Source organism: Pseudophryne corroboree, chromosome 1 (assembly GCF_028390025.1).
Source record: "Pseudophryne corroboree isolate aPseCor3 chromosome 1, aPseCor3.hap2, whole genome shotgun sequence".
NCBI classification, from domain to species: domain Eukaryota; kingdom Metazoa; phylum Chordata; class Amphibia; order Anura; family Myobatrachidae; genus Pseudophryne; species Pseudophryne corroboree.
This window is the reverse complement of record NC_086444.1, coordinates 592,417,459-592,440,886: the sequence shown is the minus strand read 5'-3', so window position 1 is coordinate 592,440,886 and position 23,428 is coordinate 592,417,459. Positions and strand designations below refer to the sequence as shown.

Genomic DNA, 23,428 nt, shown 5'->3' with positions numbered 1-23,428 from the left:
ATGCCGTAGTCGTTATTTTCTATGGGGGAACAAGCCTGGGAAGCTGCTGGCGCGGGCTCTCCAGGTCCAGCGCGCGGCATCTTTTATATCTAAAGTAAAATCGCATACGGGAACAACACAACACACCACGACAGAGATAGCAGCAGCCTTCCGACACTATTACACCCAGTTATACAATCTAAGAGGCCCCACGGAGGCAGAATCGGACCTCTCCCGAAAGGCCTCTATTGCAGAGTTTTTACGTGAAATTAATTTCCCCACTCTTACACCTGAAGAAGTCGAGTCACTTGAGAACCCCTACACTCTGGCAGAGCTTGAAGAGGCTGTCAAAGCCACCCCAAATGGCAGGAGTCCGGGCCCTGACGGCTTCTCTTTAGCATATTATAAGACATTTGGGGATGTTTTGCTACCTCTGATGCTTAGAGCCTTTAATCAGGTTTCAGACCAGTCCTTCTTCTCTCCCCAGTCTATGCTAGCACATATCACAGTGATCCATAAGGAGGGCAAAGACCCGTCACACTGTTCCAGTTATAGACCCATTTCCCTGCTAAATGTGGACTTGAAGCTCTTCGCCAAATTAATGGCGAATCGCTTAAAACTCTTCCTCCCAAAACTAATACACTCGGACCAGGTGGGTTTCGTTCCGGGCCGCGAGGCCAGGGACAACACCACGAAGGTGCTGGATTTAATTTATTACGCATCAACTTGTAAATCCCCCTCCATCCTCCTCTCAACAGACGCAGAAAAAGCGTTTGACAGAGTGGACTGGGATTTCCTGTTGGGGGTGTTGGAGCACATGGGCATGGGCATGGTAGGCCTCCAGAGAATTAGGGCCCTGTACTCCGGTCCCGCTGCTCGCGTTCGTATCAATGGTGAACTATCGGACCCGATCCAGATACGGAATGGCGCTCGCCAGGGGTGTCCTCTGTCACCACTTATTTTTGTGCTTTGCATGGAGGCCCTGGCGAGGGCCATCCGCCAGAATGTTGACATCACAGGGCTGCAGGTGGGGACGAAGGAGTACAAGCTTGCCCTGTTTGCAGATGACCTCCTTGCAGTGATTTCTAATCCTTTGACCTCTATACCCAACCTTCTTAAAGAGTTCAAGCGTTTTGGAACTCTCTCCAATTTTAAAATTAATTTGTCAAAATCTACAGCAATGAATTTAACACTAGACCAGACCAGCCTCCAAGTACTACAATCTATCTCGCCCTTTGCATGGCATCCAACACAATTAAAATATTTAGGAGTAATCCTACACAGGGATCTTTCCCAGATTTACCAATTGAATTTCCCCCCACTACTATCAAAACTTCAATCTGACCTCTCCAAATGGGGTGGGAAAAAAATCTCATGGATAGGGAGAATAGCGGTAATCAAAATGAATATTTTACCCAGAATTCTTTACCTACTACAAACTCTGCCTGTCACTATCCCTCGATCATGGTTCCTCTTACTACAACGAAAGATCAGAGACTACATTTGGGCGGGGCGTAAACCCCGATTTAAGCATGAGATCCTCTTTAGACGAAAACATCAAGGAGGCCTTCAGCTTCCCCACTTTCTATCCTACTACCATGCAGTACTCCTTACGAGGGTCATGGAGTGGAGTAGCGAACTCCACAGGAAACAATGGGTAGACATTGAACTGGCCTCTCTTCCCTCTCTTAGCCCGAACTCCCCCTGGCTTTCTAAGGTCCCCCAGGTATTGCACCCATTAGCTGGCCCCATCTTTTCGTGCTGGCGTCTCTTACGCTCCCTCCCGCATGTTTCAGCACACCCCTCCCCACTCTCACCGTTGTTTGGGAATCCAGAGTTCCCCCCAGGGTGCCACTCCCTGTCGTTCTATTTATGGCAGGAGAGGGGCATCCTGAGAACTAATCAACTGCTGGACTCATCTGGTATAATACCTTTTCCCGAACTGCAAAATAAATGGAATCTACCCAATAAGGAAATCTGGAGATATCTCCAAATTAAACATTATCTACAGACTTTTTGCTCTTCTGGAAAGGGTATACGAACACTGACTCTATTTGAACAGATGTGCCTCTCCCACACATACCCTAGACACACTCTCTCCACGTTCTACAAATGGATCTTGAACCATAGATTTTCTTCCCAACCGAAATTTGTCAGGGATTGGGAGTTAGACCTAGGGGGTTTGGTGACCACAGATGATTGGGAAGGTATTTATAAAAATGCCTTCTCATTAACTACCAATGTGCTAGTCTTGGAAACTCACTACAAGGTACTTACAAGGTGGTATAGATGCCCAAATATCCTTGCGAAAATTTATCCTGGAGTACCCAACACGTGCTGGAGATGCGGGACTGCATTAGGTACCCCACTACATATATGGTGGGAATGCTCTCTTTTGCAACCGTTTTGGCGCAAGGTGGTGGAGACAGCTAGCATTATCCTCGGGGAAGACTTACCCTTTTTCCCGGGTTTTTGGTTATTAAATCACACGCGTACACCTAGATATCATCTCAAGAAATCACTACTTCGCCATATTTTGAGTGCCTCTAAGGCAGTGATCCCAGTTCACTGGAAATCAACAGTGTCCCCCACTATGAGAGAATGGACGGCCCGCTTAGATCACTATATGGCAATGGAAGACCTTATTCTATCTTTGGAAATGAGAAACACTTCCTTCACAGCTACTTGGAGCCCATGGCTGGAATACAAAGCCACAACCCATCACAAATCCTCTCTTTAAGAGAAACCCCTCCTTCATGCCTCCAGTAGTTATATGATATAAATCACGGTTAAAGCCCCTTAGGATAGGATGAGAACCCCCCCCCCCCCTCCCCAAACCTTGTCTCTCTACGCTATCTTTCCTCTTACTTCTCTACATTGAGAGTAACACTACTCCTAATCCCTTTCTCTTTCTCCCTGCTTCTCGCTACCCCTCTTTCCTCTCCTACTTCTACTCTCTCTCTTTTGCTTCAAGAAGTTGTAATCCATGAAATGTATAAGATCATACTCCTTTATGCCTTGTTTATATTTCTTTCTCTGGAGATGTGATACATATGTGGAGGAGAGATATCCCCCTTCACGGGTCTTTCTATTTTACATGGTATTGAGTATCTCCAGAGGATGTATCTCTGATGGTACTAGAAGCTATTGTAATTTGTAATGTTTCTGCAACTTCCTGTTTTTGCTCATTTCGAAACTTCAATAAAATCTATTTGCAAAAAAAAAAGATTACTTCAAAATGTATGTCATAGTTTTCAGTTATGTCTTGTTATACAAGTCTAATCTTCAAAATGCTGAAAACACAGATGCATTAGATGAAGCAGTGTTTATTTGAACAATCCAGACATTTCTTTCAAATTAATAATTTTATTTTGTTAGTATATAATCTATTGTATAATACTGATTGATGCTTATGGCTTTTGTATGCATGTTTAATATTTACATGTAAAAACTGAATTCATTTGAAGTGTTTTCTTGGCAAAGATATTTGTTTTCTTTCTTAGCTCCTCCCCAACATTTCCTTAATTTCACTTAGCAATTCATACCTCACTTAGTGATCAACGCTAAAAGACATCTAAAATGACTTGATGATATCCAGTAAATAAGTGCTATTGGTAAATGACTGAGAATACCAAGAACCTATGTAGAAAGCAATAGAAAACCACTTATATTCTCTCTTTCTCTGAGTCTCCTGGGGCATGATAATAGTAATAGGAATGCTTTTCAAATCACTGTTAGGAGTTGCTCTTCTGTGCTATTGCTTGCGCTGCACCTTACAGGGAAATGATTAAGTGTGATGGAAAGAAACTATACCTCTGCGGCTTCCTAACTGCATGGCATGCCTACTGTCATTCTTCATCTATGTGGCGCGTTGCTTTTTTTTTTGCAAAATAAAAGTTTTATTTTTGTACAGAAGTGTGTACAACCAGAAAGCATGTGACAACCATTGTAGTGATTATGTCAGCATTCAGAATGTCCATAGCATAATGTTGACATTGTGAATTTAGGCTTAGGGTTATCCTGCTGTTAGGGCTAGGCTTATATTTAGGTTTTAGCTTAAAAGTCCATTGCCGACATTCACAGTGTCGACATTCTGGCAGTGTTAGCATGTCATTGTAGAACATCCTAAATGACGGCATTAAGACCATGTTGTTATTGTGCTGTCGACTCCCGGTATAGCCATGATGTGCATTGCAATGCATAGTCACTTTTATCCTGTCTTATTTCCTATAGTGGCAGCTCACTTTCAACGTGAAAAACATACAGCCCAAGGTTTCCGGAACTTTTTGTGTCAGATCCTTGCCAGATGTTAGATGGTTGGGAAGTAGTGAGTTTTGGCTTGAAGCATGGTGAGATTGGCCACTGGGATAGTGTTAAGAGGCCTTTGTGTTCCCGCTGCTTGGTCAGTGGTTGGTGAACATCCCATTGGGTTATCTGGACAGTTTGCTAAAGTTTAATCTGTGGCTTGCAAGATATTTTGGAAACTTGTGACAAACATGACAAGCTGTGGCTATTTCTGTGATGATATAATATTCAAGTGTCATCTTTTAGCTAAAATAGAAAGAGGCAACTTTTATGTAATCTGTGCTCTGGCATCATGGAGCAGAGCTGGATAGAGGATTGGTTCTTATCAAGGGACACAAAAAAGCTTGCTTGTGGTCCATTCATTTCAAGCTTTGGTCAAAGCACTGAGCAAGGACATTCGATGCTGGATCTACTAATGTTATGGATATATATTGATATCACTCCATTTGGCTTTTTTTTCATGTAAAAGGGCTAAATGGGCACAATTCAATTCAACGCGCTATTGAATAGCGCCGGGAATGAATGGGCAGAGCTATTCAATTTGCCGCTGTTTTCTGCTCGCACCCTCCTGAGGTGTGAGCAGAAATCTGACAAAACTAGTGTTACAGTGTAAGTTGCAGGCTTACCACCCACGTTAATGGAATCATTGGGGGGTATTCAATTGTTTGAAAAGTCAGTTGGGTGTCTGTTTTTGTCCTATCTAGTAGAAAATCTTAATGAGAAAAAAAATCCTTCAAGGCAAAACACCAAAAGAATGAATTAGCTGCTGTACCTGTAGGTAGGTCGGGGGGTTATTTATTATGCCCAAACTGTTGGGAGCCCAATAGGTATGACTCCTGCATCTCTAATGTTTGTAGGATCTGAGACTGAAACAAACACTTAGCCAACGGCATAACTGGACCTGAAGTGTATATTTATGGTTTGCCTACTATGAGCTATCAGATGGGTTGCATACGGGTGGTCTTCACTTTGCCGGCGGCCGGGCTCCCGACGGCCAGCATACCGGCGCCGGAATCCCGACCGCCGGCATACCGACATTTAGTTTCCCTCTTGGGGGTCCACGATCCCCCTGGAGGGAGAATAGATAGCGTGGCGCGCCACCGTGGCCACAGTGTGGCGAGCACAGCGAGCCCGCAAGAGGCTCATTTGCGCTCGCCTAGCTGTCGGTATGCCGGCGGTCGGGAGCTTCGGACGCCGGCATACCATACTACACCCGTTACATACATGTAAAACCTAATGCTACTTTCCTGGTGCAGTAATTATGTTGAACTGTTTGTAGTGAAAATTAATTATCATATATAACATGGGTTTATTAGAATAACAAGAACAGAATAGCAAAGCTGGATTTTGAGGATCAGGAAAACAAGGACAACAAATACAAAAACCCCTAAACAAAGTGGTAATTATAGCAAATAAATGGATGGAAAGAACTGCGCTAATCTTTCTTGCAGCCTTATAAGCTGGTTGCTGCTAGTGAACCAATGGTGGGTGTACTACAAAACCCCACCCTAGAATAGACAGGTATATTGGCAATGTTGTGTCTTCAGTGCACCCCTAGCTTATTCACATGGTTGTTAATTTGGAACACTAATTATGTATATTTAAATATATTTGTTAAATCTTCATGCATTGATCTATATATACTTGAGTTCAAGACACTTTCTGTAGTTATAAAAATGTTTGTATAATAAATGGATTACACCATTGTTTAATATCTATTATCTTTATTAAAAATTGATGTTTCAACTTGATTCTCCTTATTCTAGACTAGTACCGGTACATGGACAAACAAACATACAAACAACATATACACACACAAATTGCTGTATGAATTCCTGGTTGGTACACTGATTGCGATTTACCCCACTTGGATATATCCCAGGGCTTGAGAATCAGGCATTTTCTCTGCCTGGATACGCTTATGTTATCCCTGGGTTTGAGAACTGATGCAGTCTGAATTAATGTCTTAATGTCCTATTGGTAATGGTGTATACCAGGCATGTTCAAACTGCGGCCCTCCAGCTGTTGTGAAACTACATATCCCAGCATGCCCTGACACAGTTTTGCTGTCAGAGAATGCTAAAGCTGTGTCAAGGCATGCTGGGATGTGTAGTTTCTCAACAGCTGGAGGGCCGCAGTTTGGACATGCCTGGTGTATACCGTTTAGGTCCCGTATAACTGTTAGGCACTTAAATGGTAAGATCAGTTTGTCTTCCTACCGTCTCCTTAATGTAGTCCAGTCCCAGTCACAGATTGCCCGTGCAGGGAAATTTCTTCTGTGTCTCCCATGGTGTGGCGTTGGTGCTTCAGTATGCCGGCAGACTTCCCGTCGCTGCTGCTCCGTTGCTTCGTTCTTTCCAGATGCCGTGCAGAGCGGGATCGATATACCTCCACGATCTATGCGTTTCACCTAAGGCTAGGCTTCGTCATGTTTGCTGAGTGAATCGATCTGTTGCCCAATGCTGTAAGCGTGTGTCCCTCTTCAAGTATGGACAAAGTTGAGAGGTATGGAATTACCCCCCATGTTGTTTGTTTCATCACAGCTGTTCAAAAACAAACTAAAAGTGATGTGAAACAAATTAGATGGGATCTACTAATATCTGACATGCAGTGCTATAAATAGTCTGTAAAATGCATAAAGCACACATTTTGTTTTCTTTTTGGGTGCCAGTAAAACAGCAGTAAGACCACATTCATACTATTTTGCTAATTTTGTATATATCAGGTAACAACTGATTTCTTATGATAAAAAGTAGGACTCTTGGATAGTTATGCAACATGTTGTATCCTATTTTGTGTGACCTCACCGAACAGGATCAATAATGGCTGGTCATGTTAACCGACAACATAAACTAACAGAAAATCTTATTTGTGCATTTTATTCTTTTATTAATCTACTTGTAGAGCATAAAATGAAACTCATTTGTAATGAATGTTTGCTTCCTATTCCTCATAAGTGTACTTGGAAATCAGCAGGAAGTTTAGGACAGCATGACTCAAGGATTATATCTTTTTCTATTATCAGTCGTCATGTCTTACACATTACATTCACAGCAAACACATGCTGCAATAGTGCACAAGGCAGTCATCAGGTAACTGGTGGGTGTGCAGGGTATATAAGCTGGTTTAGCAGGGTACCACTCTCTGCCTGATGTTAAACTGGCAAAAGGCGTCATTCCCTAATCACAGCGCCCTGCTAAAACAGTCTGCATGGTGCCGTCCCACACCCCAGGCCGATGGGAAAACTTGCTGTTTCCGATCGCTGCTGGTTAATAGATGCCGTGCACACTGTACTTGTGGTTCTCCAAGTACTAGCATGCAGGGGAGGCTTGCTGGGACCTGTAGTTCCACTGTAAAAGTCGATATCATTTCTTATATCAACTCGCCACCCACCGCCCTGGAGAGCCGAGGATAGCCTCGAGCTTCAGCTCTAGCCTTGGGTGCCCCGGAGGGGAGGGACTCCTTTATTGGGGAAGGTAGAGGAGACGGGGTACCCAGGCAAGGGCTGACTAGTTGGGGCGGCGGGGGGGTGAGGGTAATACTTTGTCCGCATGTTTGAGGGGTGGGGAAAACATCCCTGGCTAATGGAGCCTGGTGTTGGTTTAAAAAAATATGAGGTCCCCTACGTCTCCCCCCCTCCCCCTCCCCCTGTGTTTTTGGAACCAGGACCCGTCCAAGAGCCTGGTCCTGGTTTAAATACAGGGGAACCTCAGTAATTTTTCACCTGTGTTTTCTCATCCAGGACCTTGCTCAAAGAGACCTGTGCTGGTTATGCTTTGGAGGATGAGAATACACTTCATTTCTTTTTCTTTTTTTTCTTTTTTTTTTTTCATTTTAACTTTAACTTTTAAGGTGTCAAAACTCACACCTTTTAATGAAACTTGCATTACAAGTTTACTAGCAAAAAAAAAAAACTTACCCTACATCGCACATTGTAATAGCCTTGAGCTTACAAACTTGATGCTATCACATTGTGCTAGTTGCGACACAAACTCGCACCTTTTAATGTGCATGAAGGTGCGAGTTTGTCCAGCCTAAAAAAAACTTGTACTTTATTACACCCCATGGAATAAGATGACGGAACATTAACAAATTTTTTTAACAGTCAGAAAACCGACTCCAGAGTCCCAACACCCGTCAGAATGTAGATGCTGGAATCACGACAGGGTCAGTAGACGCCACCCAAATCCTGACAGGCTTCAGGGAAGGGGGGGCTTAGGTTTAGGCACCACCGGAGGGAGGTTAGGGGTAGGCACTAAGGGGGAGGATAGGGTTAGGCTGCGGCAAGGGAGGGTTAGGGGTTAGTAGAGAGGAGGGAACATACTTTCCGGGGTTGGTATTGTGACTGCCGGCAACCCGTCCGCCAGGACAAACATACTGAATCCCATCTACAGTATCATAAAATAATACTGTACTATTGAATTGCAATAACTAGCAAACTTCAGGTTTTGTAAAATGATTGTAAACCATGCCAACAGGTTGCAGAGGAAGACGTACATGTGACGGTGGAGTTCTTGACGGCACATAACACAAGTTGAAAGAGAAATGAAACACAATGTTCTTTATCAGTCACTGTACAACATGTCTGGCTCAACACCAGTTATTCCATCAACAAAGTGAGAGGTGACAGCTTGTGACAGGCGTGGCGGAGAGTGAACACTCTGGTCACCAGCAATCTTTCCTCATTTTCTGGCCAAGTTTTTCTGGAGGGGAATTCATACCCCTTTTCCACTAGCTCAAAAAACACGGGTAAATGCACGGGGGCGCGCATTTACCCGTGTTTTTTGCAAGTGGAAAAGGGTAAACCCGGATCAAGTGATCCGGGAATCCTACCCTGGTAGCTAGCCGGGTTGAACACGTGTTCAACCCGGCCAGCTGTCTAGTGTGAACGGGAGCCGTGTCGAGGTGACACGGCTCCCGTTCACAGTGCATAGGGAAGGCGGCGCTGGGAGATCATGTGATCTCCCTGCGCCGCCCCTGCCGTGTCACTAGAAGCGTCACCAACCCGGCATTTGCCGGGTTGTGACTGCTAATGGGAAAGGGACCGAGCACGGGTCGCAGCAGGGGGCAGCTCCCGTGTCAGGCTCCCGGCTGCGACCCGTGCTCGTTAGTGGAAAAGGGGTTTTAGTGTGCTCACAGCTAGCCAGGGCTCAGCACCATAATGTCTGGGACACCCACTCAGTATAGTCATTTACTTATGTGTTATCTATGACCTTTAGATGTCTTCAAGTTGTATGTAGCATTTTTATGAAAACAATGGTTCTTTATTTTGTGTAAACGGTAACTCCTTTTGACAAAAACACAAATTATAGGTAAGCAGCTCGATGACTGATTTTGTTATTGATTATGTTTCATTCCTGAACAACTTTTTTTCCCTACACTTTATTGAGGGGTTCTTACAAAAAGCAAAGATACCTGATAACATCCAACCTAATTTATACCTACACACACATCACCCACTTTGATGTATTCTGCGGTTTTTCAGTCTAAACCAGCTGTCACACGCCAGGGGCAGCGGCGGCCGCGCTTACCCCTGCGTGTCTGCTGGTCGATCCGGCGGCTCTCACCTCCGGCGGTCCTCGGGTTCCGGCGTCTGGCTGGCGCGGCTCCCGGCGGTTCCCCGTAGCGTGGGCGCCGCCATGACGTCCGGTGTCACGGGGGCGGAGAGTGGCTGACGGGGCGGCAGAGCCCCGGCGCCTGAGTATCGTCTTTTCCCCTAAAGTGGATGCCAGTGCTCCTGTTCACCGTGTGTCTCCCTGCAGCTGTACTCCAGTGCTTCCAGCGTTTCAGGGTGTCTTTCGGCAGCCAAGTTTCCAGAGTTCCCTGCAACCAGCGTGTTTCTTTGCAGTGCAGTCATCAGTGTCTTTCACCATCGCTCACCAGTTCTTCCTTCAACAGTGTCTCCAAACATCGCTCCCAAGTTCTTCATTCTTCAGTGACTTTCACCATCGCTCACAAGTTCTTCCTTCAGCAGTGTCTTTAAACATCGCTCACAAATTCTTCAGTGTCTTTCACCATCGCTCACAAGTTCTTCATTCAACAGTGTCTTTAAACATCGCTCACAAGTTCTTCATTCATCAAGTGTCTTTCACCATCGCTCACAAGTTCTTCATTCAACAGTGTCTTTAAACATCGCTCACAAGTTCTTCATTCATCAAGTGTCTTTCATCATCGCTCATAAGTTCTTCATTCATCAAGTGTCTTTCACCATCGCTCTCAAGTTCTTCATTTGTCAGTGTCTTTCACCATCGCTCACAAGTTCTTCATTCATCAAGTGTCTTTCACCATCGCTCTCAAGTTCTTCATTTGTCAGTGTCTTTCACCATCGCTCACAAGTTCTTCATTCATCAAGTGTCTTTCACCATCGCTCACAAGTTCTTCATTCATCAGTGTCTTTCACCATCGCTCAAAAGTTCTTCATTCACCTGTGTCTGTAGACATCGCTCACAAATTCTTCAGTAACCGTGGACATCACCCACAACTTCTCTCCCTTTTATGTGTCGCTGTATTGCTCCCGTCCCATAATAAAGTTCTTTAGCATTTTTACACCAATTCTAACTGTCCGAGTCCTGTATGAGGAAAACCTATATCCGGCCATCTCTGCTCCGACCCAGCTGTGGTTCCTCTTCCCGACCATCGGAAGAACCCCCGAGTTCACAACACCCCCAACCCAGGTCAGTGACACCAGCTATCTGGAGAAAAAAAATAGTGACAAATATTGTAGAGAAGGCAGAATGCCAGTATTTTGGGTTATCTGAGCAACAATATACCATGATATTTATGGGGCATTCCAGTCAGGATTGTGTGCTTAATGATCTTCTGATAGCAAGGTGACTTCATTCTTAATCCTTCTGGATCTCTCTGCAGCATTTGATACCATGGACCATGTGATTCCAGTTGAGCGCCTGAAAAATGTCTGTGGACTAGATGGCACAGTCCTTAGCTTTTTCAAATCATTTCTCACTGGCAGGTCACAGAGCGTTTTTACTGGAGTACTCTCATCATCATCATCATTGCGGCCACTGCCATATGCTATCCGATAAGGTTCTATACTATCCTCCATGTTTGTTGCAGTATACATGCTAGCACTGGGTGAAACAATCAGACGTCATGGCCTAGTCTCCCACTATTATGCAGAAGATACACAACTGTACCTCTTGTTTGCTCCAGGTTTTGAAAGCCCAATATCAAGCCTAAATGGTTGTCTATCTGAGCTCCAGGAGTGGATGAGTGCCAGTTGGCTGCGACTGAACCCTGATAAACAGAGGTCTTTATGATTGGAGCTCACCATCAAAAGATGAGACTGCAGCTTAGCCAACCAACCTGACTTACGCTTGGGGGTTCAGAATTACAAAACACTGAACAAGGGTGGAATCTTGGCGTTGTCCTGGATAATGGCCTGACACTTAAACATCAGGTATGAGCTACAACCAAATCCTCATTCTTTCATCTGAGGAACATAGCCAGAATCAAGCACTTAATTCCAACAGAAAACGGCAATGCCATCTACACAGGGTCTCCCAGCAAAATAATTGCACTGCTTGCAGCGGGTGCAAAATGCAGCTGCCAGGCTACCTGAAGCAGCCTCTGGTTGCCTAAAATCTCCCTTCTTTTGGGGTTTGCACTTTTAGCTTTGCAGCTCCGACTCTATGGAACTCGCTTCCCTACATCCTTCCAGATGCCTCCACTCAAGAATCCTTCAAAAACAGAATCAAGAATTACTGTACCTGTTCACTCATGCTTTTCACTAATGTTTGTTTAGTTAAAAATAAAAAAAAAGACAACAAATGATTTGTTTTCTTCTCTGTTAAGTGCATTTTGTATATTTTATTTTTTTAAATGCAAATGTAAAGCAAATGAAGCCTTATTGGGAGAAAAGTGATATAGAAATTATTATTATTATTATTATTATTATTATTAGACAGAGCATATGTTAGATACAGCAGCATTAGATATGTTCCACCTACCATTTGTATACTTTTGCTCTCACTCATTGTAACATTTTGTCAGACACCTGAAAAATTGATTGATAGTAAAGTAAATCCTATATGTGTCATCATGTGATACTAATCATACTTCTCAACCTGCAGTACGTGTACACCCTGACATCGGGGCATGGCTTTGCTGTACGGGATGTGTCCGTGCATTATGTTCCCATTTTTTGTTGTGCTAGGGGCATGCCAACCAGCGGCAGCTGCAAGCCCCACGCCGCTGCGTTGTCTACCTGGGGCGGGGGGGGGGAGGGGGGATAATGTATCTACATACATGTAGATGTATGTAATAGATGTGCTGCCACCGTATCCAGATCGGCAGCAGCGCTGCATATCATAGGGTAGCGTCTGGTTTACCTTCGTGGAGAGGACCTTTCCCATAACCCCCTGTGTCCATGTCACAATGTATTTGGAATAGTAAAGTGTGGCGAGCGAAGTGAGACACCGAGCCCTAAGCGTGGCGAGCGAAGCAGGCTCACACCAGCGGATCTCTGCCTTAGACCCAGATTGCCTCCAGCTGCATTCCAGCTTCCGGCGCGTTGTCTGTGAACTGACGGGCGCTAGGGGACGTGCACTGCACGGGGTCATCGACAGTCCGGAGCTCCCAATTCCTCCTTACCCTCCACACGCACGCCTGTTACCCTCAACCCCGGGGCAACACCGCAATCACCGTTAGCCGACACAGCACCAAACACCATAGACAGTCAGCGGGACGCCGCAAACTGCCTATCCATAGACTTTTCTATGAACTACTGACTTTGTTATATTTAGCTGGTTCACAGCAATACAGGATTTCTTTTTCTTTCCTTTGAAACGGACAAATAGAGACTTCACTCCCTGGTTGGGAGTTTGCTAATATAGACGCTGGAATTTAGTTGGCACCCCAAAGTTGTCACGCAGTACCTCAAGTGCATGACATTATTTTGAATTTGTTTTTTTCCTTTATATTAATGTTTAGGAGTGAATAAAAGTTTGTTTTACACAAAATACGCTCCAATCAACCACTCATTACCAAGCACGCCATACAATTACAATACAGTTGCTACCTAATACACCTTAAGGCTTATTGAGCGCTACAAAGATATCCATCCACGAGGGTCCAATGCTGCATAGAATAAAAAAATTACCCCAAACGAACGGAGAATGAAGAAAACATTTAGGTGCTGTAAGGGTGGAAGTTCTCTCCTGCCCTCTCGATTTGTCACTTCCAGGTCCTGAGCACGAAGGTAACACAGACACAACCCATATCATAGCCGCCGTGGTGAACCTGGGACTCTGCATTAGGCTTAACTCTCCTTGGCATGCCCCCAGACTCCTGTGAAAGTAGCCAATGAGAGTCTGGGGGCGGGTTTAGGACAGTGAAACCTAATGCCGAGTCCGGGGTTCACCACAGCGGCTATGATACGCAGTGCTACTGCCAATCTAGATACAGTGGCAGCACATCTATTACATACATCTACACATGTATGTTTGTATGTGCTTAGCAGCTCCCCCCTGTACTAGTTAGTTGGCGCGGGCTGCAGCCGCCACTGTTTACAACCATATTGGAGCACTGTATATTTTCTTCATTCTTTATGTATTTTAACACTAATCGGAGCGTTGAACAGTGCGTGAGTATCAAGTCTACTACCTTGCTCCAGTGTTTGATTACCAGTCATTATTCCCAGTGTATCAGACTTCTACTAGTTTATCTTCATAAAAGAAAAAAATATTACTCTTGCTGGACTTCTTTAATCACTGGAAATGGGAGATGTAGTTATATGTCACTATACCGACGCCGGGATCCCGGACGATACAGAGCCCGACAGTCGTCATGCTGACTAACAGGGAATATACCCACTACCCACCACGACACCCAGACAGTGGGAATAGAATCTTCGATGCAATCGCCCCACCCCCCGCGCCGGCTATCTAACGATCGGGATCCCGTCATCGGTATGGTGACCGGCGGGATCCCAAACGTCAGTCACCCGAACCCAACCCGTAAATGGAAGCAGGCATATTGTGTTTTGTACCAGTATTCTTGCCTCATGTCTTGCTAGTTTCATCAGTGAATGCAGTATTCTCATCAGTATTGCTCCATCCCCAAAAAATGCTTTCTACACTGGGAGGAAAACAGTTGGTGCACTTTGGCTTTGCAATGTCTATGAAATAAAGTTCTATAAGTACAAAGCCTATACAGTCAAGTAGAGAACTTTTTCTTCTGTGTCGTGTGCTCTGGATGTTAGAGTGGAAAGGCTAATGGTAGAATAATAGGCTGAGGGATGCAATATAATGTACACTGTGTGTGTGTGTGTGTGTGTGTGTGTGTGTGTGTGTGTGTGTGTGTGTGTGTGTGTGTGTGTGTGTGTGTACACACACACACACACCACACACACACATATAAGGACTGTCCCATCTAAATCAGTACAGTGGGGAGGTATGCAGAATTTCAGAGGAACAGTAACATTGTGAAGTACCGTATATACTCGAGTATAAGCCAACTGTTTCAGCACTTTTTTTTGTGCTGAAAAAGCCCCCTCGGCTTATACTCGAGTCAGTGCAGTGGGAAGGAGTGGGGACACGGAGGGCAGTCAGAGCAGTGGGAAGGAGGGACACGGAGGGCACAGCGCGCGCCTCTCCTGTGTCCCTCCTGCGTCTCCGGCGGCAGCGGTGGGTCTATTAAATTAAGTACCCGTTCGTGAGCTCTGATTGGCTCACGAACTGGCACTTCATTTAACAGACCCGCTGCGGCCGCCGGAGACGCAGGAGGGACACAGGAGAGGCGCGCGCTGTGCCCTCCGTGTCCCTCCTTCACAATACAGCGCGGGAGCGGCAGAGGGTAAGTTACCGTATAACTGCCACTGGGGGAGCATATTTGGCACTTGGGGGTGGGGCATATGTGGCACTGAGGGGGCATATCTGGCAGTATGAGGGCATATCTGGCACTAGGGGCATATCTGGCACTATGAGGGCATATCTGGCACTGTGGGGGAATATCTGGCAGTATGAGGGCATATCTGGCACTGTGGGGGCATATCTGGCAGTGTGAGGGCATATCTGGCACTGTGGGGGCATATCTGGCACTATGAGGGCATATCTGGCACTGTGGGGGCATATCTGGCAGTATGAGGGCTGTGTACGGCTAGAGCTGCATTTCCCACCCTAGGCTTATATTCGACTCAATAAGTTTTCCCAGGTTTTTGTGGTAAAATTAGGTGCATCGGCTTATATTCGGGTCGACTTATACTCGAGTATATGGTATATCACAGGGAGATTGGTGCTATCAGAGCAATAGATTAGATAGTAGGTCTGGTGCAAAAGATTGTTGTACTTTTAGTATTTATCTCTAGCAAGTAAAAGGCAAAATCAGAGGTTTAGGGAAAATAGAATGTGAATGGATTGACTAGATAGGAAAGGAAAGGACAGCTGTAGAGGAGCCGATTAGATTGAAAGGAAAACAAATAGTATAATTTCATCTCAATACTAGTGTATAATGTTTACTTGAAAATGAAGGACAGCTGATAAGGAAATGATCTCATATTGCAGGCATGTCCAAACTGTGGCCCTCCAGCTGTTGTGAAACTACATATCCCAGCATGCCCTGACACAGTTTTGCTGTCAGAGAATGCTAAAGCTCTGTCAGGGCATGCTGGGATGTGTAGTTTCTCAACAGCTGGAGGGCCACAGTTTGGACATGCCTGTCGTATTGTATATGAATGTAGCACATTATAATCCAAAACAAACAAAAGACTTGCTGCACACAGACTTAAAAGTGTGCTAGAAATAGTCCATCATCTGTTCTCATTCACTACCTGGTTGACAGGAGAGTAGCTGTCCGGTAGGTACTTGCTAACCTAACAGAACAGGCTGTCCCTGTTGGCATTCTGAGTACCTGACCACATTCCCAGACTGTCAAAAGGCAGCTAATTGTACATCTGTGGAAAAAAACCAGATGGTATAACCATGGCCTAGTGGAGAGAATGGAGTGTGATGCAGGGCCAGTCTGGTTCAGGCAATGCAGTGAGCATTGGAGAAAATTGGTGAGTATCTGGAGACAGGGGGGTGGACCCTCCCTTCATTCACTCGTTGTAACTCATATAATATATATATGATTTGCTCTGCTGCCTCTATGCTGCATAACCATGCTCTTAGTGTGTCTGAATAATAAATACAGCCCTAGAAGTGACTAAAAAGATAACGTTCTACAAACATGCCTGAAAACATTTAAGCAGTTATCTGATTTCAATATTCAATTTTATTTTAATCCAACCTATGATTATTACAGATACTAAAAAATGCGCAGATCATATTTGTTGTATTCCACATTAAACGATCTTTTATTTTCAGCTCCTACCCTTTGTAATTCATCAATCTTTTACATTGTTTAATAGTGCCCTGCTGCTGCTGACCATCACTGTACCTGGTGTTAGGGTATGTTAACCTATTCAGGTCTGGTCTATAAACTCTCTGCAGTCATCAGTCAGAATTCTGTTTCTCTTGCAACCGGTTGGAGATCAGTGAATGAAAAAAGGACACAAGTTCATGTGTAACCTTAATCAAATCATAAAATGACCCGCTAGGGGCCATCATAGCTTTATTATTTATAGCTTAAAAACAAAGGGTTCATGTCTGCCAATACATTTAGCCAATCAGAATACACCATGTATGTCTTGAAATTCATCGATTGTCATACAATGTTCCAAGTGGCAACTAGAACAGCCTTGAAAATGGTTATTGTTTCGTTAATCAGTCTTTCGGACATAAACTCAAAAGATTTCTTTCTTTATTCTTCTCAATTAGCCTTGGATATATCTGGTGTTGCTTTGTCCGTCTTGGATACATTTCCAATACATTTAATGTTGCATTTGTCTTGTACAAGTCATGCCTTAAAACAAGATTATTCAGCAAATATAGTATTCTGACCAGGTCTGCACATTTTTCTTAAGGACATATCAACCCATTTTGTGATTAACAGTAAATATCTTAATAAATGCGAAAAAACGTGAATCAATATATATTTGCTATACTGCGGAAGCTCCTACACTATCATTTCCCCTCTTTTTGATTCCACTTTTTCTCCCTATTTTACCTACACTACACTACCTAGGCCTGAACTATTTCCTTTCAGTAAACCAGTCCCCTGGACTTATAGTCCAAACCTTGGGGATTACCCCTAACAACAACCAAAGGATAAGCAACTTCATTCTTCTGGCTGGAGAGTCACTGTCAACTTCTTCGAGTGGGATGCATGTAATCAGGTCTCACGACCTTTCACCTTAATTTAAGGTAGACATGGTTAGCAGCACTTGATATGGACCATCATATCTTGGTTCAAAGGTCTTTCTCACATGTCTCTTTAAATAGACCCAATCTCCTGGATTTAGCTTATGCGTAGCTGATCCTTCTGGGTCTGGAATGGAAGAAAACACTCGGCAATGGAGGTTAGTCAATGTTTTACAGACCTCCTGTACATAACCTGTAAAAATAACCATGATTATGTTGTAATTGTTGTGGATAATAACAACCTGTTCTTAGAGCTGACCCAAACAATATTTCATATGGAGTCAGTTTACTAGGTTTCATGGGTGTGGTCCTAATATTGAACAATACTATAGGTAGGCATTCTGGCCGTTCTTTTGGTTTCTGTCATTTTCTGTAGTTTTAGCTTAAGGTCAAAGTTCAGATGTCCCCCCTCCCACTCGCCTGGGGGCGGTAAGGCACGTGGAAGGCCTGCTGTACCCCCAAATCTTTCATTATATGCTGCATGACTTCTCCTGTGAAATGTGTACCTCTATCTGATTCTATAACCTCAGGTATCCCAAATCTACATACTACTTCTGCTATCAGTTTCTTTGCAGTGGTTTTTGCTGTGGCTTTGCTTACTGGCCAGGCTTCGGCCCAGTAACTAAACATGTCCGTTGTTACTAGTACATATTCATATGGACCGCTTCGTGGCCACTGTATATAGTCAATTTGTAGTCTTTCAAATGGGTAAGAGGCTTTGGGTATACTTCCTAGAGGTGTCTTGGTTCTTTGTCCTGGATTGCTGATTCCACAGATCCAGCATCCTGCTACAAAGTTTGTTGCAGCTTTATTGAAGCCAGGAGCTATCCAATGCTCTTGTACTCTATTCACCATGGCTTCCTTTGAATGATGTACTTGTCCATGAGCTACTTGTAACATAGGTGGAAATAGAGCTGCTGGTAGACAGTACTTTAATTCTCTTGACTTCCAAAGTCCATGTTCATCTTCTTCTGCCCCCAATCATCTCCATTTCTCCTTTTCTCCTTGTGATGTTTGTTGTTGAATTTTGATCAACTCCTCTCACTGGGCATTTGCTTCACATCTTGAGCTATTAAGACTTGCTCAAGTTCTTTTGATTGTAAGGCAATTCTCTTGGCTTCTGCATCTGCAAATGCATTTCCTTTAGCTTCCATGGTTTGGCTCTTAGTATGTGCTTGTACCTTGATTATACCAATCCTTTTAGGTAGTTCCAATGTTCTGAAGAGTTCCATAATCAAACTGGCATGTTTGATAGGTTTTCCGTTTGCACCTTTGAAGTCCCTACTTTTCCAAATAACAGCGTAATCCTGGGACTAGATATTAGCTGTCATGTTTTCAGCATGTATGCAGGCTCTGGTCATTGCTATGAGTTCTGCTTCTTGTGCTGTCATTCTTGGTAGCAATGGTCCAGAGTCTATGACTTAAGTTTCAGTTGTTACTGCATATCCTGTCCTTGGGGATCCATTATCATAATATCTTGATCCATCGACGAACAGGTTCATGTCTGGATTGTCCAGTGGTGTATCTTGGACATTAGGAAGAGGTAAAGTCTCTAATTCCATGAGGGCTAGGCAATCACTTCATATTTGGTAAGTCTGGCTGCAGAAAGATGCTTGCTTTTTTCTTGACTTAGTATTTCTGTTACAGCGTGCGGTACTTGTATACACAGTGGATGATCAAGCACAATGATGTCTGTCACCTTTTCCTTCAGTATTGCTGCTGCTGCCATTGCTCGGACACAGGATGGTGCTCCTCTGATAATTGGATCCAACTGGGCTGAATAGTATGCCACTGGTCTTTGTTTTGGTCCGTATTTCTGGGTGAGCACCCCTAAAGAATGCCCTCTGTTTTCATGGCAGAATAGGTTAAAAGGCTTTTTTGTAATCAGGCAATCCCAATGCTGGGGCTGTTATTATGGCTTGCTTTAGTTTTCTTACTGCTTCTTCAATGGTGTCCCTGTTTTCTGACGGACGCCTCCTTTTTTTTTTTGTTAATTCATATAGGGGATGCATCAGTAATGAGGCTGAGGGTATCCATTCTCTGCAATAACCAATAAGGCCCAGAAAAGCTCTGATTTCATTTAATGTTCTTGGGGTTTTTGCTTGAGTTATTGCTTTTGTTCTTTCATCAGTAAGATGCCTTGTTCCTTGGGATATGCAGTGTCCTAAAAATATAACTCTTTTCTGTACTAGCTGTAGTTTGGCTTTTGACATGAGTAGTGATGCTGTTTCCTTTTTGCACTTTTCTTCTGTCTGTGCAGCAATAAGCAGATCATCGACATATTGAACTAACTGGGTGTCTGTAAAGTACGGTCTCCATTTCTGCAGGATTGCCTTTGCCTCTGAGAAATCTGATGGACTGGTTGCTCCCCCTTGGGGTAATCGTGTCCAACAATATTGTTTACCTTCATGAGTGAATGTTAGAAACTTCTGGCTTTCCCATTCATCAGTAGATAATCTGTTTTTCCCTCCTTTTGAATCTTGAGATTCAACACCTTTATTGATTAATGTTGGAAAAGGGTTGCTGAGTTGAGGATAATACATCTTCTGATGGTTACTTGTCGCACTCTGGCAGTGCTACTTCATACATGGTCAACCTTGCCACTGACAGGTGTCTGGTTCTTGCTTGTTGAAGCTTCTCTGTACCTGCATGTGGACCCTGGATGATAAGTTCATGATTCAGCACTATGCCTGTGCTCTTGTCCTCTTCTAGGACTACTGATTCAGCACTGTGTTTGTGCTCTTTGATTACTGCTGTCAAGCTTGCTTGAGTTGTAGGCCACTGGTCTTCACCTCAGTTCATGATTTTGCGTAAGGACTTCTATGTATGGCCTCTTTCTTTAATAGTCAGGTAGTTCTAGGGCTTGAGATGAGGCAACTGCTGTTTCCAAGTGTTCAATAGCTTAATTCATCTGTTGCTGTATGTAGGATGCGGACCCTCCTCCCTTTCAGTGTTGTCATACAATGCTTGCATGTAGACTGGTGCTAGAGGTATCCGTGTTCTGTAGTGTCCTACTAGGCCCAGGAATGATCATCTGACTTGCTTGACACTAGTTGGCATCTTAGCTTGCAGTCTGAATCTTTTCCTTCTCACTTTTGTTAGATGTCGGGTACCTTGGGTGTCCTAGGAAGATTAACTCTTGCTTGACTAGCTGCAATTTCTCCTTCTGAGGCTCTGCAGTCTTGTTCTTCCAGAAACTTCACTAAGGACACTGCCCCTTCTTGGTACTTCTTTTAGTGGTGGTGGTAATCAACAGTTCATTCACATCCTGTATTTAGCTGTGTGTTTTGTGGATAAATCACTTGGTGATATAGCCCCTCGACAAAGCTATCCTGGTCCAGTAGTATTGCTTCCTTTCTTCTACAACTGGTACTGCGGGAATGAGCCAATACTGAACTTCTGTTTTAACTTGCTTCTAAATGGCTTTTTGTTCTTTCCTTTGATAAGTTGCTGGAAAGTTAAACTTCTTCTTGTATTCTCCTTGGATAAGCTTTAGTACATTGTGCTTCAGCAAAGTCACTGGACATGTACTCCAAGGTCAAGAACTGGGCTGGTATTGGTGACTGTATTTCTTTCATCTCCTGTCCTTTTAAGAATTTCTGATATCATCAGTTCTTGTGGTATCTCCCTCTGCTGTCTTCTGCGTGTGCTGGCTCCAGTATTCATTAGGCACAAACGTATTTCTCCAGTGGGCAAGGTGACTGTAATCATACCTTCTGCTGTTTCTTCTGGAGACATTATGTTCACTGGGGAGTACCTGAAGAAGCTTGTACTTCATATTGGCAGAAGAAGCATCATTCATTTGTCTTCTGAAACTTTTTCTGTCTTGTTCCTTATTATTTGCTTTAAACCCCGGAGCTTCTGTTGCTTTAAATCATGGCATTATCTCTGTAATCTTGCCATGTAGTACTGACCACTTGTCAGATGTCTTTCTTTGTCCTTTTTAAAGCAGACTTCCTTTAGTCTCCAAACTTTCATGCGACCTTCATATTGTTTCTCAACTTTTCTTTTTCCAGTCACCTCTCTTTATGATTCATTCATTATTCTTCATACTTTGTCCTTTCTTCACTTGCATATTCTTTCTCACTGCTGCTGGCATGTCATCTTCTTAGTCCAAGTCCACCCAGGCTAGTGTTCAACATAATGATGTTCATGCTGGGAGTTGTTGTTCCTCTTTGTCTTACTTTTACTGTGAGAGATAGACTTGTATAGCAGCTTGTATTTCAGGTTACATCTTTGCTTTCTTGCGGGGGTAGGGCTTAACCTCCCAATCCAGTCGTTGCAATGGCCTGATCTGTAAGTAAATGTAGAGGAATCTGGTTGTGCATAAAAACAGCTCTTGAAACCCTTGGGTCTCCTGTGGGTAAAGTCACTTTTATCGAACTGCCAGTGGTGACTGAGTACACTGTTGCCGACACAGGAGTTGCACACCTTCATATTCTATCATCTTGTGTGTCGTATAGTGACTTTATCATAGTAAGTTCTGATGGACTCAGTCTTTTCCTGTTTCAAGTCTGGGGCTGCTGGTGCTTTGAGTGTCTGTGCATGACACCATCTCTTAAGTCTTGTCATGTACATCTTTCCACTTTCAAACGTTGTTCTATTTTCCTCTGTCGGAACGTCCGTTATGGCTGGGCAATCATCTACTGCATCTGCTTTTAACATGGTGCTTACTGTTTGGGCAGTTGCTGGTCCTAGTATAGCCTCACACAACTGGTGGTAGTCGACCCATGCCGGTGTCCATATGGTTTGAATTCTTTCCATATAGGCATAAACTGCTGTTGGGTTTTTTCTAGGATCTGGGGACTCTGCAACTATATTTGCGAGGTCGTTGCCATACCAGGGTTTGTGGTGTTGGCTCTGTACGATGTATGGTTCATCCACCCTGGTTGCATCATTTGTGTTGCGTATTCTCTGCACTTGTACTGGATACAGAGCAATAGGCAATGCTGACCGTCTTTCAGTATTTCTAGTCGCATAGATATCTTGGCATGGCGGTTCATGGTGTGAAATACAGTTTTCACAATTTGGGCAATGTTCATATTCTTCTGGAATGCAAAACTGACATACCGGACACAATCTTTCTGGAAAATATGTCACTTTATTCTGTACATTAGGTACCTGGGCATGAAAAGCTGTAGAGGGTGTGTCTTGATCCCTTGCTTCTCCTCTCCGCCTGATTTGCACCCTTTCGCCTATAGTTCCTGATTGTGGATTATTGTTTACTGGACTCATAGCTTGATTCCAGGTGTCTACCACTCGTTTAAACATGAGGAAATTTAGGTGCCCAGTTTCTTTGGTTTGATCTTGTTGGGGTTTCTTGTGATAAAGTATCAGGACACTGGGGCATACTCTGTACACATAGCTCAGGTAAATTATTCGGGTTTTCAACCACAGATCCTTCCAAGATAGGGCTGATTATTCGCCACTCTTTTCCTGGTTCATCTCTTTTCAATTTCACTGTTAGTGAGCTTGCAGGTGATTTCATTCTGTTCATACTATGGGTACCTGGGTGTGCATGCATGTCTGGGTATAGGGGTGGGGCATAGAGTGGAGGTGCTGTTGCTGATGTTACAGGCAGTGAGTTTAACGCTGGTTGTGGTACTATTGGGTATTCTGGTATATTGGGGAAATCATTTTCTCATCTCTTTTTCTATTCGCTGCTCCTAATTCTTTTGCTACAGTGATCCAGATGGATGCTTGATCTCTACTATTATGCTTAATAATCCAACTCTTGTTACAGGAGGCAAATTTTTTCCATTTCTCTAAGTCTAGTGTCACTTCTGACGGAAAACCTGCTCTTTTGAAAATTTTACTTATTCCTTTCAAAGCTTCCCTGCCCTCCCTGTTACTAACAATATCCACGGGTTTGTCGGGCCCTGACATCT

General features: G+C 43.9%; 1 protein-coding gene across 2 annotated transcripts in view; it reads left to right on the top strand.

Moving 5' to 3' along the window:
- The window catches only part of FRMPD1 (FERM and PDZ domain containing 1), a 371,129-nt gene that overhangs the window by 84,546 nt on the left and 263,155 nt on the right, over positions 1-23,428 (top strand). The gene's annotated exons all lie outside the window — the stretch shown is intronic.